The sequence below is a fragment of the Sturnira hondurensis genome, unplaced genomic scaffold (assembly GCF_014824575.4).
Source record: "Sturnira hondurensis isolate 20B ecotype Veracruz unplaced genomic scaffold, ASM1482457v3 Scaffold0023817, whole genome shotgun sequence".
In the NCBI taxonomy this organism is placed as follows: domain Eukaryota; kingdom Metazoa; phylum Chordata; class Mammalia; order Chiroptera; family Phyllostomidae; genus Sturnira; species Sturnira hondurensis.
This window is the reverse complement of record NW_028096448.1, coordinates 930328-945035: the sequence shown is the minus strand read 5'-3', so window position 1 is coordinate 945035 and position 14708 is coordinate 930328. Positions and strand designations below refer to the sequence as shown.

Genomic DNA, 14708 nt, shown 5'->3' with positions numbered 1-14708 from the left:
AGAGAGTGCACAGTGTAATTTGGCAGCACTATACTAGTCAAAAGAGGTCACTTGGCAAGCCTAGATCTTAGGTGGGTGGAGAAGGCAATAGGCTCCACCTATGTAATAGAGATTGTCAAGATCATAGTGCAAAAGAGCCGTACAATGAGAACTGTTCTTGCAAACACCTTGAAAACATAATTTACCACAGTTTTTTTGAAAGTCCCCTTGCATTGCACTTGAACTATTTTAAGTGACAGGGAAAAGATTATGATATCATTTTAAGAAAATAGAGGTCGGCATGCCTGAGATTTTGATAGTTATCCAGTTTTAGATGTACATTTCTATTAATGGATCAACACAGTCCTAATCAATGCATTGGGTGAAGAAAGGCCAGAGTTTGTTTTCACTACTTGAGTAAAAATATCAGTTGGCATTGCCAACTAATTAAGTATCCCAAGTGTATTACCCTATAGCAATACATTTTATGTCCTCTCTGATGCTAGCACTAGAGAGGTATGGCAGGGTGCACATGAAGAGAAGTGCAAGTCTCTGTCTTTCAACCTTTGCCCCTATGTCTTACAAAATTAGATGTATGCTTGAAATGAGAATCTCAGGATAGAGCTCCTCAAAGTCTACTTAATCACATTCTTCTAAGAGTCCTGGAAAATCTGTGTAACCAATGAAGAGCTTAATGGGAGCAAACTAAGAAATCATGGCTTGAGTTTTTAAAAGGAATGGTTCTAGAGTGAAATACCAACCACTTCTTCTAGGGGAATGAGTCATAGGGGTGTGATCAAATTAAAACTGGAGTCTATCTTGAGAGTGGAAAGCACATTTCTTAAATGGAGATGGTAGAATCTTGAGGTTGTTATTCATGACTCTCATACCCAATTGCCCGTCCTCGTGTTTCACAGCTGAATGTAGGATTAGATTTTTTGGACCTGACTCTGGACAGAAAACACATTTTCAAGCATCTTATTACAATGAATTCTGGCAAGAGAAGACCTGGACACAATGTAAAACAGTCTGGAGGCCTTATTGGAGTGAGTCAATAATGTGATTTGTCTGTTGACATAATGTAAAACTTATTTATTTTTTAAGGAAACAAGTACTTAATTATCTAAGCATCTTATAGTAAACTTTCTTCCAAGATAAAGGAGTGTTCAATGTCTCTAGATTTCTAGATAGGGCTTGTATCTTACGTAGATTGTGACAATGATGAAGTCTGGTCTCTTAATTTTCTTTACATGGAGCATCTAAACAAGCTTTTTGCTCAGATTTAATGGTCACCCTGGGTGGGTGGGGTTCTTGATCAGAAGTAGCAAACACATAGTAGACATTCAGCCATTGTTGTTGCGTAGGTAACTGAATGATTGAGATAGACATGACAGACAAGTTAATTGAATTTTCCAAGTCTCCCCACCTGCCCTCAACTCCCACCTTACACACACATACCTACCATTTGAGATGCCTTCAAGAATCCAAGAGACTATAAACTGCTCCAGATTCCAAGGCGTTGTAGACAAAAAGCTTAGTAAATATTTCCTAAATCAAAATCACACAGTCTGTGTTCATTCAGCCTACTCTGGAACAGTTGCTTTCTGTAGCAAGACACTCAGCAGTTGTAAGTAAGAAATAGGGCTCAAGTGGAAAATATTTGTGAAGGGAACAAAAGCAAATGGTGTTGTGTTTGCCAATGACATCTTAGAGAACCAGTGGGTATTAAAAGAGGGAAAACAAAGAGGCTTAATATTATAATATGCTTTTCTTTCAAGCACACACATACAACAAAACTAAGGCAAGCCCCTTTCAGGGGAAACATTTCTGGCAGAAATAATTACTCTATACTTATTGCTGCTGGAGTTACAGCCTAAGAGGGGAGCAGAGGTACAAGGCAATGAAGTAGAGTTGCGAGGGGGGACCAACAGGCATTGAGCAATTTACAAAGGACTCAGATTGTTCTACCTGAAAAGAAGAGTGTATATTTTAAAATATCACATTTAATTAACACTTGAAGAGAGAAACCTAATGGCTCACACCAGTGATTCCAGGCAGCTTTTGTATGAAACAGATGAAGGGGAAAAAACCTGATTAGGCACTGGCCTTAAGCACAGTTTCCTTGGATTTCCTTTTTCCTCTTTACTGTATAATAACATGGATGAAAATTAGTTCTGACAGCTAATCAGAGTGAGTGGCCCTTTCTTTTCCTGGAGTGGTTAACAAGTACTATGCATTGTGCCAACACACCACACAGCTGAATGGATGTAGGAAGGAAAGAACTGATTACTTTTTTCATGACAGGCAACTCTGTACCTCCCTTCGGCTGGATTAAAAGGATCCTATGGTACTAAGGTCTGTTGCATGTCTGAGGGCAGCCTCTTGGAATGTCAGAATCCAGCTCTGCAAATATGATGACTTCTCTTCCTCCCATAAGTACTCATGTGCTTCTCTTGCCCCCCAGTCCCTGTCTAATGCCTCCCACTCATAATTACTTCTACTTCTCACGTGCATTGAAAATCTGGGCTATAAAGATGGAGTATGGAACTAAATTTAGGCTGTTGAATAATAAAGCAGGAAGTAGCTAAAGACAGAAAAACAAAATCAAACCCAACTACTTTAAAGAGAATTGTTTGGGACTCAGTAGGTTGGCCCAGAACAGGACAAGTATTTGTATATAATGAGCAGATGTGAGTTAAGGTCATTCCAGGTGAGCAGGTAGGTGCTTCCCTCCCCAAGGGGTGTCCTTTACTTGATTGGAGTGAGTTTGTTTGCCTCACCAAGAGGTTTTTTTCCTAAAAAAACCTTCCTCTGAAAGGCAAGAGAATGATCATTGCTAAAAGGACTGTGATGGAATGGAATGCATGCAAAGATCTTTAAGACTCTCCCCAAGAAGGCTGTGCAAAGGGGTACAATAATTGCCCTGCCAATTAAAAATAATAGCAACAGCCAAAGTGTCCAAAGGGTAGTATTTGGGCCAAACACAGCCCACAGGATTTCAAAACTTGCCCTAGAGCTGAGTCTCATTTGAAATCCAAAGGAATATGCCTAAGATTATAGCTCCTGACACATTACCTTTCTAGGATAGAAGCCGGAGGAAATGGTTCTGGATTAAATAGGGCAACATGACAAGCCACGACCTGAACTGCGGCAGCTCCCTCTTAGCTGAGAGTAGCCCCATCCAAGCCAAGCGACGTGGTGCTTGGTCATGCTCTTGGCTGGGCTCCTGGAAAGTCTCTTTTTAAGTTGTAGTTTGAGGGAGGAGTGGACACTCATATTCTCCAGGCCACTTTTCCTTGACTCTCTGGAGGGATATGAGCCCCTGAAATAAGTGTGACTGTTCTTTAGCACAAATATCCTGATTTCAGAGCTCTGTTTTGCTGCATCCATACAGTTAGCTCAAAAAGAGTAATAGACAGAAAACTGTACTTGAAAAATAATTAAATAAAAAAATTGAAAAAAAATATTTAGAGAACTATGAAAAAAAAAGAACAAAAAGCCTTCAAAATTACTTTAAAAATGCACTTGGCTGCATTTTGGCTAGAGGTACATTTGCCGTCTTTTTTTTTTAATTGTGGTAAAATACACATAACAGAAAACCTGTATTTCGTTATATTTTACAAGTCAGTGTCATTAAGTACATTCATAATGTTGTGCGTCCATCACCACCATCTAGTTTCAGAATGTTTTCACCACCCTTAAAGGAAATTTGTACCTATTAGCAGTGACTGCCCCATTCCCACCTTCCCTAGCCCCTGACCACTACTAATTTGCTCTCTGTCGCTATGGATTTGCCTCTTCTACGTATTTCATATAAATGGAATCGTACAATATGTGACCTTTTGTGTCTGGCTTCTTTCACTTGGCATGTTTTCAAGGGTCACCCATGTTGTAGCATGTTTAATACTTCATTTCTTTTATGGGTGAATGATACTCCAATGGCTCATGCATTTATCGGTTGGTAGACATTTGGGTTGTTTCCACGTTTTGCATATTGTGAACAGTGTTGCTATGAACATTTATGTACAAGTTCTTACTTGAACATTTCTTTTCATTTCCTTTGAGTATATGTATGCCTAGGAGGGGAACTGGTAGGCCCATAGGACAATTCTATGCTTAACTTACTAAGAGATTGTTTAACTGTTTTCCATAGAGGTTGTACCATTTTACGATTCCCTTACCAATGTGTAAGGATTCCAGTTTCTCCACATTCTCCACATTCATTTTCATCCAATTCTCTATTTTGTCTCAATGACAAAATACTTGTCATTTTCTCTATCATTATTGGCATCCGTGTGGATAAAAAGCTGTATCTCATTGTGGTTTTGATTTTCATTTTCCTAATGACGAAGGATGTGGAGCATGTTTTTGTGTGCTTGTTCATCATTTACATACCTTCTTTGGAGAAGTTCTTTGTCTGTTTTTAAATTGGGTTGTTTCTGTCATTTTGTTTTTGAATTGTAGTAGATCTTATATACTCTGAATACTAAACTCACCAGATTTACAAGTATTTTCCCCCATTTAGTGGGTTGTCTATTAACTCTCACGATGGTCCTATTTTTAAAGAGAAGATACCAAACAAAGCATTCAGATGCTTTGGGAAAAGGCATGCCAAATAGGATAATAGCAGCTACAGGAGTGTGGTAAGGGAAGTCTCCTTGCTGTTGTTATTTTTTCCATCAGGCAGCCCACATCCCCAAAGTCTTAATTATAGCAACAATATGTTATATAAAGACTCCATGTACCAAACCACTTCATACTCACCACACATTTGTTAAACTTTGTTCTAGAAAGCCAAGGGGCTCTCACGTGGGTGCCTCTTGGATCTTCCTGGCCATCAAACAGATGATCAGTAGGGAGTCTAGATCTCTGGGACCAGCAACCTCACCAAACAGGGAAGCTCTGCTTCGATGTTTTTTGTAATTTGGAGCTCAGGTGTAGAGCTTTGAGAGAAAGAGGCCTCTAATGCTTTCAAAGTGTTTTCAAGTCACTGCTATATCATGCCATACTGAGGCAGAAAACCCCAAAGCTCTTGTAACTTCTTGTAAAATAAAGTTTTAGTTCATGGAAAATTGGTTCTAAATGGGGAGCTGTTGTTCAATGGATGTAAAGCTTCAGTTGTGCTGAGTGAATAAGTTCTAGAGATCTGCTGTACATAGTGCCCATAGTTAACAGTATGGTATATTATGCACTTAGAATGTTGTTAAGAGAGTAGATTTCATGTTAAGTGATTTTACCACACACACACACACACAAGGCTAAGGGACACAAGAAAACTTGGGGAGGTATTAGATATGTGTTATCTTGAGTGTAGAGGGGATGGTATTCTAAGCGTTTGCATATGTTTGAATTTATCAAATTGTACATACTAAGTATGTTTTGTATATTGATTATACCTCAATAAAACTATTTTTTTAAAAGAAAACTGTTCTTAGCTTCATTGAGAAACTCATTGTGTTGGGTCTGCACACACCCTCATCCACACACTCCCACACTCTTCCTCTATCACACTATCCCTGCACATTCCTACTTTAGGTGGATGATGCCAACTCTGGAGGGAGTTGCCTCTGAACTCCCACTCACACACACACACACAAAGTGGCTCTTGACAGCTGCCGCACCCACACTTTCTGGCAGTCTCAATTATCACCATTCATCAGTTAGGAATGTTGCCTGCTCACCTTTGATAGCATTCTCACAGGCTACCAGCCTAAGACACCCTCCAAACCAGAGCCATCCGTCCAGTTCTCTTGTTTTTCAATCTGCAAAATGAGTTACCACCTACGAATGAAGGAGACCTTAGCTCTTTTTCATCCTGAGTGGCAATAACGATATTCAGGAAGACAGCCATTCAGAAGGTGAAGCCAAATCGTAAGAAAACTCTCTTGCAGGTGAGTGTCTGCCTAGACTGACAATTACTTGGAGAGGAGGCTGTGTGGCTAGGCGAAAGGGCAGTGGGCTGAAAGGGTAGTGAGGCTGCTGCATCCACATAACATTTCTGATCTTCAGCAGGTCTCATTCAGCAGGGCAGCGTTCTTGGCCTAGAAATCCCCTGTGCACAGAAAGTTTGGCTTGGTCTCGAGCTCTCTACTTTCTTCCCCCTTCTTAGGAGACTCCTGCAATCTGGGACAAGTTCCATGCTTGTTAGAGTCGGCATGTGGGGTTCATCACTGTGTGAAGATGAACAGTAACAAGAAGGAGTGGGTGGGAAGGGGCATGGATTTGTGTAGCTTCTCAGAATTGCAACTTGGGTTTCTGAACATTTATCTTGTGTGTCAATAAACTGTTGCCAGATATTCTCTCAATTTTAATTCCAGTGTGAATTCACACAAAGAGGTCTGATTCCCTTCACTGCTTTGGTCAGAGATGAAGAGGGGTTGATGGGGAAACTTCTTGCCCACTCAGTAAAATGGGATCCAAGAGCATGATGTCTTTTATCCACTTCTAGTTTTCTCCAAATTAAACAGTATAGTGTGCATTTGTTTCCCTTTGTTCTCAAGAAATAACCAGCTGACAGTGAATATTTATTATCAGATTCCTATAGTGTAAATAGTGTTTCCTGACCCCATTAAACAACAACCTGCAGGTGGAAACTGCAGAGCAGGCAAGTTTAGGCAGGATGTGTTTTCTAAAACATCGAAAGGCCTTTCTCACCTCTAAATCCTCCCTAGGGACTTGCTCTAATCTAGCTAAAATGTTCCCAAACTTTAAACTGTTGACGTCACTAGTAGGTTAGTCAACCAATATGGGGCTTTTGCTGTCAGAAGGCCCCTGGTAAGGTACACATGGGACCACAGGCTCAGCTGAGGAGTGACCCCTCTCTGGAAGATTGAGACCCCACAGATCCAACAAGAGTGAGAGAGAGAGAGAGAGAGAGAGAGAGAGAGAGAGAGAGAGAGAGAAGCAAGCACAAGTGTGTCTTGCCACTTGATGCTTAGGTGTGCACACACACACTGTGCTACACCCAACTCACCTACCCAGATAAGCAGCAATTGGTGCCCAGGCAGCAGCCATTTGAACACATGGTGAATCATCCCTGGGACATTGGATATCTTGAAATTAAGAAAATGTCCTTTCCCTCATACTTCTTCCTTTTAAAGCCTAGGAGTCTGTCATTTACTTTGTTTTGCATAACCAGGAAAATTTTCCCTACATTTGAGAAAGAAAAAAATCTGAGGCTTTTAGTACAGCCCAACCTGCATTCTCCAGTGTGTCAGGTATTTATACATATTGGTGATAGAGTTTCCAGCTGGGAGAGGCAGGGGGGAAAAGTCTCACCCCCTGGCCCCACACAGTAGAGGCTGATGGGGAAATCACCAGCCTGGGTACTGTGCCATTCAGTCAAGCTGAATAGCTAGCTGCTCCTCCCATCACAGTTCTTTAGCCTCTCCACGTACCAGGGAAGGGATTAGTGGAAAGATACTTGGGAAACACTGAGAACCATCCTGAAGGCCTACAAGAGAGGAGAGACGAGATTTGGTGAGGAAGTGTGATAGCCCTGGAAGGAAGGCGATAGAATGAGGTGCTGAATGTCAACCCTCTGTAGCATGCTTTGTCCTTACTGTTTAGGGGTGTCTTTGCTATCAGATCTTCCTACTGAGCCCAACTAGCAAATGTCGGGGTTTCTGGGTCAGAAATCCTGTGGATTTGATTTAAACTAGTCTCCAGAATACTCTTCTCTCAGCACTGACAAGATTTCAATGAGGAGTGAAGAAATTTATGCTTGAGGATATGTCATATGTGAAGTACAGAAACAGGAAACCCTCCTTTCTCACACCATTAAGGTCCCCCTGAAGCGTACCTGCAGCTTTGAACTGTCACAGCAAGGGCTGTAGGCAGCATTTTGAAGGGATCACAGTGCGCAGTTGTATACAATGGGTCAGATACATAAAATGTAGTGTAAACATGCTCTCTAAACACACTATGGCTTGCCAAATTAATTCCTATAAACAAAGAAAAAGAAATTCAATTCAGTTCAATAAGTCTAATTATGCTTATGAATTTTATAAGGTAACAGCTCAAAACAAAGAAATGAAAATGGTGAAGGTTTAAAAATCACAGTGGGGCTTAATGAAGAACCTGAATTTGAAATCATGTTTGATTTCTATTTTTATGATAACTATCATTCTCTTTATCAATGAATATTCATTGATACCTACCTTCAGAACAATGGGCAAGTGTTTATGCTGGGAAAGACAGGTCGGGATATATTTAGGATCTGAGGAGCAGGCTCATCAATTTAGGACCTATCTGCTAGGACTTAAGAGGTTTCTAGGACATAAATTTTACATAAACCCTCCTGGCCCAAGTACATGACTTATCGGTGGCAAAAAGCAAAAGTACAGTTGGATGTCATATGATGTTTGTATTTCTTTTTTAAAATATATTTTATTGATTATGCTATTACAGTTGTCCCATTTCCCCACTTTATTCCCCTCCAACCTGCACATCCCCTCCCACCTATCTTCCCCTCCACCCCTTTAGTTCATGTCCATGGGTCATACATATAGGTTCTTTGGCTTCTACTTTTCCTGTATTAGTCTTAACCTCCCCCTGTTTATTTTCTATTTACCATTTATGCTACTTATTCTCTGTACCTTTTTCCCCTCTATGACCCTCCCACTCCCCTGTTGATAACCTTCCATGTGATCTCCATTTTTTGGTTCTGTTCCTATTCTAGTTTGCTCAGTTTGCTTTTGTTTTTGTTTTAGGTGTGATAGTTAATAACTGTGAGTTAACTGTCATTTTATTGTTTATATTTTCTTTCTCTTAGAAAAATATATCCTCTTTCTTCTTAGATAAATCTAAGAAGATTTAGATTTCTCTTAGATATCTTCTTTCTCTTAGATAAATCCCTTTAACATTTCATATAATAAGAGCTGGGTGATGATGAACTTTTTTAACTTGACCTTATCTGAGAAGCACTTTATCTGACCTTCCATTCTACATGAAAGTTTTGCCGGATAAAGCAGTCTTGGCTGTAGGTCTTTGGATTTCATGACTTGGAATACTTCTTTCCAGCCCCTTCTTGCCTCTAAACTCTCTTTTGAGAAATCCGCTGACAGTCTTACGAAAACTCCTTTGTAGGGTAACTGTCTTCTTTTCTCTTGCTGCTTTTAAGATTATCTCCTTATTTTTAATCTTGGGTAATGTAGTTATAAGGTGCCTTGGTGTGTTCCTCCTTGGGTCCAACTTCTTTGGGACTCTCTGAGCTTCCTGGACTTCCAGAAAGTCTATTTCCTTTGCCAGACTGGGGAAGTTCTCCTTTATTATTTTTTTCAAATAAGTTTTCAATTTGTTGCTGCTCCTCTTTCTCCTTCTGGCACCCCTATAATCTGAATATTGGAGCATTTAAAGATGCCCTGGAGATCCCAAAGCCTCTCTTTATTTTTTTAAATTCTTGTTTCTTCATTCTTCTCTGATGGGATGTTTCTTTCTTCCTTCTGTTCCTAATTATTGATTTGAGTCCCAGTTTCCTTCCCATCACGGTTGGTTCCCCATACATTTTCCTTTATTTCACTTAGCATATCCTTTATTTTTTCATCTAATTTGTGACCAAATTCAACCAATTCTGTGAGCATCCTGATTACCAGTGCTTTGAGCTGTGTCTTGGATAGTTGGCTATCTCTTCATTGCTTAGTTGTAGTTTTTCTGAAGCTTTGATCTGTTCTTTCATTTGGGCAATTTTTTTTTCTCAGTGCGCCTGCTATGTAGTTTGGGGTGGATCCTTAGGTGTTCACTAGGGCAGGGTACCCCTCACTGATGCCTTGTGATCCTGTATGAGGGGAAGGGGTATGAGAAGGGACAATGACACCTGCTCCACTCTCTGCCAGTTTTCAGTCACTTCCCCCACTACCCACAAGCAAATTGGGCCCTTCTGGTGCTGATTCCCAGTGGGTGGGCTTGTATACATACTAGAACCCTTTGGGTCTCTCCAGCAAATTCTCCTATGAGGCTGGGAGTGTCTTCTGCTGCTGTCTCAACCCCCACAGGTGTTTTCAATGAGTGGCTTGAGGCTTTACTTCCCCCCTTGCTGGGACCCTTGGTTGCACGGTCTGTCTTGCTCCCCAATTGATCCTCCCAGTTTCTCTGCATGTGAATGTAGGACCACTGGTACCACTAGCTGCTGCCTTGCCAGCCAGCAGCTGCCTTGCTGGGAGTCCTCTCTACCCGCCTGGGCATCTCCGACCCTCATACCACTCTAGATGAATATTTTTTCTTTAATTCCTTGGTTGTCGGACTTCCATACAGTTTGATTTTCTATCAGTTCTGGTTGTTTTTGTTTTGTTTTGTTTTGTTTTTGCTTCTAAATTGTTGTTGTCCTTTTGGTTGTGTAAGGAGGCACAGTGTGTCTACCTATGTCTCCATCTTAGCCAGAAGTCCGATGTTTGTATTCTTTTTTTTTATTTATTTATCTTTAGATTATCTTTAGAGAGGAAGGAGAGAAGGAGAGAAATATCAATGTATGGTTGCCTCTCGTGAGTCCCCTGCTGGGAATGGGCCTGCAACCTAGGCATGTGCCCTGACTGGGAATCGAACCGTGATCGTGTGGTTCACAGGCCCATGCTCAATCCACTGAGCCACACCAGCCAGGGCCGATGTTTGTATTCTTTTGATGCTCCAGTAATAAGTTTACTCTAGGGCCAAGATTCACACCTGATCTAAGTCTCATTGTTAACTGTGAACCAAGACATCCAATTTGAACAATTGTTGTTGTTTTTTAATGGCACAGTTGTTAATTAGACAATACCGTATAAATAATTCTTTAGAGGTATAAGCTTTAAAAAGAATAATTTCTTTTTTCTAACTTAAATTTTTGGGGGTGAGATTAGTTAATGAGATTATATAGGTTTCAAGTGTACAGTTCTGTAATATGTTATCTTATTATTGTGTTGTGTGCCCACCGCCCAAAGTCAAATCTTCTGTCATCACATTTTTGACCTTCATTACCCTTTACTATCTCCTATCCTCCTTCCCTATGGTAACCAACATATTGTTGTCTGTGTATACGAATTTTTGTTTGTTTGGTTTTTTGTTTGTGTTTCTTGTTCATTTATTGCTTATAGTTTTATATTCCACATATGAGTGAAATCATGTGATTCCTAACTTTTTCTGTTGACTTATTTCACTTATGGTACTCTCAAGATCCATTCATGTTTTTGCAAATGGCAGTGTTTCATCTTTTCTTATGGCTCAGTAGTATTCCATTGTATACATGTATTACATCTTCTTTATCTAATCATCTAACAAAGGACACAAAGCATAATTTCTAAAGCAGTACTGAGTTTATTGAAAATAGATACATTCTAAACAAGCTTCATCTTTGAGAAAGAAAAGGAAAACAATTCCAAGTATTTAACTTCATAGAAACCTGGCATTCCATCTGTACACATCTATATCCACATCCATATACCTCCTCCTACCAGTCCCCCATTCCTACCAATTCTGTGATCATGCTCCTAAACTGTGGTCACTACAAAATATAGTTGAGAGAGACTTCTTTACCCAAATGAGGTTGCATTAGTGATTATTCATTCCCACCGTCTCCTCCAGTGTTCCTGGGTATATGTGCACAGCTCAGTCATGGACTGTTTGTATGGGGTGGGGGAATGTCTTATTACAAAGCTGATTCTTGACCTTTTCTCACACCTATTGGAGCAGAATCGCTTGGGAGAAATTGGGAAAGTTTTTTAAAGAGCCCTAAGTAATTCTTATGCACAATAAAGTTTGGTAACCACTGCCAGAAAGATTGAAAGTAAATTGGTTCATATGGAAACCAAAACTAAGACCTTGAATCATTCTCACATTTGTCTCAGCAACTGTAGCTCTAGTTTCTACCAGTGACCCAATACAAGAAAAAGAAATGCACAAAACAAGATTAAGTGAAAAGGAGAAATAAAAATTTAAGTAATGAGTCATAGAATGCTGAAATAGAATTATTTTTAACTTTTAATTTTTTAACATTTTTATTATTATTCAGGTACAGTTTTCTGTCCCCCCCAACCCTTCCCCACCACCCCAGTCCTCCCCATTTCTCTCCCCTCTTTCCACTCCCTTGTTATTATCCATGTGTCCTTTATAGTCATTCCTATAAACCCTTTACCTTTTTCTCCCATTATCCCCTCCCCTCTCCCTTCTGGTCACCACTGGTCATCCTGTTCTCAATGTCAATGTCTTTGGTTATAGTTTACTGGCTTGTTTGTTTTGTTGGTTAGGTTGCTGTTAATGGTGAGATTTTTAACCCTTTTTGATCATGCTAATACATCATTAGTGATTGTGACTCAGGTGACTAATATCAAACTACACGTGCATCTTAATATGAATATTTATTTAACTCAACTGAACCAGAGACATAAGAACAGCAAAGCAAAGCAAAATAAAACAAAGTAAAAGGTAACTGTGGCATACTTCTTTAAAATTCTTTATGAAAGTGTGTGGGTTGATAATGGTTATATAACACACATGTGTGGCCATAGCTCAAAATTTTTAGCTAATAAGGGAGACTACAGGTCTATTTACCTCATTCCTTCAGTACCTCGAAAGTTATCAACTTGAAAAATTAAAAAAATTACAAATGGCACTCATTTATGGTCATATGTGACTTGTCTTAGAAGATATCTGTATTTCAATAGAGAACAGCATCTAACCTGAAGGAATCCATCTCTAGTGGTGAGTTTCAGGCTCTCTGGTTGGCAAGTAGGTATGAGTTGAGGTAGAGAGGGCTTTTCCAGGAGAAGCATATATGCAGAGGAACTTCTAGAAGAAACACCTTGCTTGGGAACAGAAATTCAAGGCAGTTATGATTTTTCAGTGCACTCAGCAGTTGCCTTCCACTTTCCAATGAAATTTAAAATATAGTCAGGTGGATTACTGGTGGGCTCAGCAGGCCATTTGAGGATGAGTGTCTTGTGTTTGTTTTCTATATTCTTGTTTTTATTGCAGTTTTAAATAGACTATTTCAGTTAAAGGATGGATCCTGTGGTCTCTTCAATTCATTCATTTTGTTTTTAAGAAAAACCTTTATGTATTTGTGCTTTGCTTGGGAAGGAAAAGTCTCAGTTCTTCATTTGTCTTTGCATCTTTCTCCCTTTTACTCTACACTGTAGCTGGAACATGTCCAATTCCCACTTCCCAAAATGCCAAACATATTTTACAAAAGGATCTGGTTTAGGGTGACCAACTGTCCTGGTTTGCCTGGTACTGTTCTAGTTTACCACTGAAAGTCCTGCATCCCAGGAAGCCCCTCAGTCCTGGGTAAAGTGGGGCAGTTGGTCGTTCAAGAGTTGCACTGCCCAGGATGGTAGTCAATGGCCACGTGGGACTAATTAAACCTCAATCCGCTTAAATGGAATTTAAAAATTTAGTTCTTCAGTTGTACAAAAGGGCTTAATAACTCCATGTGGCTAGCAGCTACCTTATTGGACAGTGTAGATTAAAAAAACCCTCCATCATTGAGGAAAGGTCTGTTGGATAGTGCTGAGCCTGCAATTCCCTAGAACTAACATCTTTTAAAACAATAATACCCTGGTCAAGCATCACCATTTGGCTGAGCAAGCTCATGTGACGGGGCATGCAGTCTCAGTGGACACACAGAGTATGCTAGCTCAGCAAAGCCACAGTGGAAATGGGAACATGGCATAAGAAATATTTGACATGACAGCAAGAAAAGATGACTTGACCCCTTTTAAATTGTGTCTGTCTAGAAGGGATGAGGGGCACTCTAATTTTGTTCCAGTGTGGAGATTTTCCCCTGATGCATAGCAAAGAAGAGAAGATAGCAGGACCTACTTGAGTCACAGCTGAAGGAGGACATGCATGAGGGAAACCACCTTGGAATGGGTGGGTTTAAGTCTATCAGATCCCTACCCCAAACATCAGTTGCATAGAACAACTGAGCTTTTCATAAAAAGTGGCCAAGAGTTGTGGAGAACACACACTTTGGCCATGTCCCTTTGCACTCAGGGCAAAGGGGAATTAGAAACAGAAACAGAAACTGCCTATTGGTTTTAAAATGTATTGCTAAAAGATGTAATTGTGAGCACAAGGATTTACAGGCACACCTCAGAGATGTTGCGGGTTTGGTACCAGATCACTGTAATCAAGTGGATATCGCAACGAAGTCACACAAAGTTTTGGGTTTCCCAGAGCTTATCAAAGTTATGTTTACATTCTACTGTTGCAATAGCATCATATCTAAAAATTGTTCATACCTTAATTAGAAATACTTTATTTCTAAAAAAATGCTAACTATCATCTAAGCCTTTGGAGAGTCATAACCTTTTTGTTGGTGGAGGGTCTTGTCTCAATTTTAATGAAAATGCAGTTTCTGCAAAGCCCAATAGAGTAAAGCACAATAAATGAAGTATGCCTGTATTTGTTTTATAAAATGTGACCTAGCACCTACTAAGTTGCTACTCCTGAGTCATTCACGGTCCAGTCAGGCAGTCTAATGTGTTGGCTGGCTTTGAAAGTCTAATGTAACAGATTATTATCTGTTTAGACAGTGGTTGTGATGATGATGATGATGACGACAATGAGAAACCTAATATTTACTGGGGTCTTTCCCAATACGAAGCTCTATTTCTAAGTGTTTTACATCAAGAAGTACAAGACAGTACTTTGGGAATATACTCACAGAGGCTGGAAATATCTCCAGGTAAAAATATAGCACATTAATTTTCAAAATTTCCAGGAAATTTAGCATACAAACAAAGCAGAACTCCTGTAAG

The 14708-nt window shown here is 39.9% G+C and overlaps 1 protein-coding gene across 2 annotated transcripts in view; it reads left to right on the top strand.

Moving 5' to 3' along the window:
* The first annotated feature begins 5646 nt into the window (after window positions 1–5646).
* Window positions 5647–14708, top strand: part of ADTRP (androgen dependent TFPI regulating protein) — a 99051-nt gene continuing 89989 nt past the window's right edge. For both annotated transcript variants that reach the window (XM_037037959.1, XM_037037958.1), the window contains exon 1: window positions 5647–5870. The gene's annotated coding sequence lies outside the window, so the exon portion shown is untranslated. The remainder of the gene's footprint in view (window positions 5871–14708) is intronic.